The following is a 3,417-nucleotide window of genomic DNA, read 5'->3' as shown; positions in this document are numbered from 1 at the left end:
AGCGAGCAACATCCAGCCTATAAGTGCTTCTCCCCCGAGCGCAGAAAGCCACGGCTTTTCAATGCTTCCGCGCTGACCCCCTGCACGCTACCAAACAGCTTTCTATGGGGGAAAGAAGTGTTGTGTCCCCTTCTTTCCTTTCTGTGTGAGTTACCAGTGTAATGTTCCATCCTAACGGCCACTTGCCCCTCTTCGCGCGCTGTCGCCAGATGAGCCATGCTGCCCCCACGGTGTGCCCCCGCACCCTCCTCTTGTTTCGGAAAGCCACTTCCTCCTGTGGACGCTTCACCGCTCCCTCCTTTCTTCGGACAGGCAGTTCTGCTTCGAGCTCGGTCGACTCTGGTCGCACCCTCACGTTTAAAAAATACCGAAGACACATTGGAAATTCTAAAGTGTGCTTGTCGGAAGCCTTGTGGTCCACCAATTGCCGCTTCCCCGAACCGCTTGGCGAGGGATCTCTGGGCCACTTCGGAGCCATGCGTCCACTCACTCGACTGCAACGAGACGTCTGGCGAAAGAGCGGCGGTGCAGCTGCCACCGCCAACACACCCGCGCTCATTCAACGGCTACTGTGTGACGTCACAGTTGCTATGCAAAGCTGCCCCCCCCCCCCACCGGCACGTCGGTTGCTAAGGAGGAGAGGAGGTTGCGCCGCTGCGCGGAGGAGAGGCCACAGTTGGCACAATTCCAGCGCACGGACGGACACATGCGGACACCGCGAGCATGACACTTAAAGGCTTTCGCCTTAGTAAGCAGTCTTATACCTGTGCTACACGGATACGTTGGAATGGCATTCGAGTCGAACGGCATTCGAAACTTCGAATGGCATTCGGAATGGACGGACCCGCGCGGTGCTACACGACCGTTTCCAAACGCATTCGAAAGCTTCAGTATTCTGTCGCCATGCTTCAGGGGCGCTGCTGCCGTCAAGTTTTGTTTTGAAAAGTATAGCAGCAACATTTAATTTGTATAGTTGTAATTCATTAGAAAACTGCACCCTTCTGCAATAAAACGCCTTTTCGAAGAAAATTTTGTATTTATCTATTACTAAAAGCTTCTGTGTTAGAAAAGAGGCAAGAGCCCACAGGCGTGACGTCATATGTATATATATTTTTTGCGGTCTGTTGGCTACACTGGTCTCTCACTACTGCGTTGCTCGTGCTGGTCGCTCGCTGTTTTCTGCAACCGTCTGAAAATGAGTGACAACGAAGATTTTCAGCTTGCTTTAGGGGTTGTTAACATCATGCAGCTGGACTCAGAAATAGAAGCGGCAAAAGCGGAAGCCGACGAAATTGAGGAGCGGCTGCATTTCCTGAACGGCCTGATCACTGGAGCTGCCATGGCATCTGCACGAGTAGAAAGGAGTGTGTGGATGCTCCCTCGCAACGAAGGTTGGTTCGAGCGAATTGTGCCCCAGCTCAGCGAACTGGAATTTAAAAGACACTTCCGTGTGACACGCGCTACGTTTCGGTATATAGCTGACAAGTGCCGACGGATGCTGCAGCGCATGGACACCAATATGCGCGAGGCTATCTCTGTCGAGAAGCGGGTTGCCATCGGACTTTTCAAGTTGTGCTCCTCGGCGGAAGACAGGACTGTCGCTCTCGTTTTTGGTGTCGGGCGGTCGTCGGTAAATGCAGTGTTCCACGAGTTTTGTTTGGTCGTCGTGGAAGTTTTGGATGCCGACTGGATCCGGATGCCCACTGCGCAAGGCATGGCGGAGCACATGCAGGAGTTTCTTGCCGTATCTGCATTCCCGCACGCAGTGGGCGCCTTGGACGGGTGTCACTTCCCTGTGTCGCCACCGGAAGAACACGCTAGCGACTACATGAACTACAAGGGGTGGTAAGCAGTTTCTATAATTTCATCACATGTTCAAATGTATGACATTCGTTTTAAGAGGATATGTTTTAAGAGGATATGATTGCATATGCAACAGACAAACTTTTATGCCGCCTGGCTTCCTGCTCAGTACCTGAATTAAAAGCTGTGTTTTATTGCTGCTAATTTGTTTGGTACAAAAGGAGCGACAGCGCGTAAAAACAACCATGTTTTTAGCCTCCTCAGTTCTTTCACTTACACTAGTTTACTCTTAGCCCGTTTTGACTTCTGTGGCAGTGCTGACCCATGGCGTACTTATGGGACACTCTTGGAGGAAGCAGTGGAGTAGAGAAGGGTGGGAGGGTCAATTTAACTCTGTATGAAATATCTTTAATTCAAAGAAATTGGGCTTATGTAGTGTCCTCGTACAGGGAGGGGGATGACGTCCCTCCCTCCCCTCATCTGGCCGTATATGTTTCATTTTCACTTTTTGGAAGTTGTGATATTTGCACTGTATTCATGTCACCTCTTTGCTTGTCCTAAAACTCTGCAGGTACAGCATAATCCTGCTGGCCCTGGTGGACCACCGATACAAGTTTATGTTTATAAGCGTTGGTTGACCAGGACGGTGCCATGACTCCTATGCGTACCACAGGTCAAGCCTGTCGGACATCGTCGACGGACCCTTATTTCAGTCGCCAGTCGCCATGATGAGCGGCACAGCAGTGCCACCGCTCATTCTGTGCGACCAGGCATTCCCCCTGACTGCCAACCTAATAAAGCCATTTAGCCACCGAGGGCAGCTGAACGAGGCAAAAAAGACTTTCAACTATCACCTGTCCAAGTCAAGGCGGATAGTAGAAAACGCATTTGGCAGGATGAAGGCAAGGTTCCGGTTTGTTATGAAGCGCATGGAGTGCACAATTGACAATGCTCGCCTTGCCATCCATGCAAGTTGTGTCTTGCACAACATATGCGAGCATTTTCGGGATGAGGTGCTCCCACAGTGGCATGCTGAGGCTGAGGCTAACAGCATGGTCCTTGAACAGCCAGCGCACACCACTGACGTTGTGCTAGGCACTGGCCAAGCTGTACGGGAAGCAGTTGTAGAATTTTACCGACAGCAGTAAACATGTTGTGCCGGAAAACAAAACGCACAAAACGTGTGTACTCAGGCTATGAGGGACACCATAGTGAAGGTCTCTCGAAATTTCAACCACCTGGGCCTCTTTAACATGCACTGACATCGCACAGTGCACGGGTCTCTAGATTTTCACCACCATCGATATTTGACCGCCGCGGCTGGGATCGAACCAGAGTCTTTCGGGTCAGCAGCCGAGTGCCATAACCGCTGAGCCACCATGGCGGCTTGTTAGTGTGTGTGTGTGTGCTCATCAGTCTACCGGGGAAAGACAGGATTCATCGGCATGCTGTGAACACCCGTCTGTGTGCATATGAATGTGGGAAGGTGTAAATATCTGTGTATGCTCCGGCCTGCCAAGGAGAGAACAGTCGTCTTGCCTTCTTGTTAAATGCCCTGCCAATGCCCAGTATTTATTGATTTTGACCAGGTCAGCAGCCGAGTGCCATAACCGC

The 3,417-nt window shown here is 51.2% G+C and overlaps 1 pseudogene; it reads left to right on the top strand.

Annotated features, from left to right (window-relative positions):
- The first annotated feature begins 1,504 nt into the window (after positions 1-1,504).
- On the top strand, positions 1,505-2,951 carry LOC149361829 (uncharacterized; annotated as a pseudogene).
- The last annotated feature ends 466 nt before the right edge of the window (positions 2,952-3,417 follow it).

Source organism: Amblyomma mixtum, chromosome 2, assembly GCF_055824585.1.
Source record: "Amblyomma mixtum isolate Tamu chromosome 2, ASM5582458v1, whole genome shotgun sequence".
Classification (NCBI taxonomy): Eukaryota; Metazoa; Arthropoda; class Arachnida; order Ixodida; family Ixodidae; genus Amblyomma; species Amblyomma mixtum.
The sequence above is the reverse complement of the archived record's forward strand: the minus strand, read 5'-3'. Positions and strand labels throughout refer to the sequence as shown.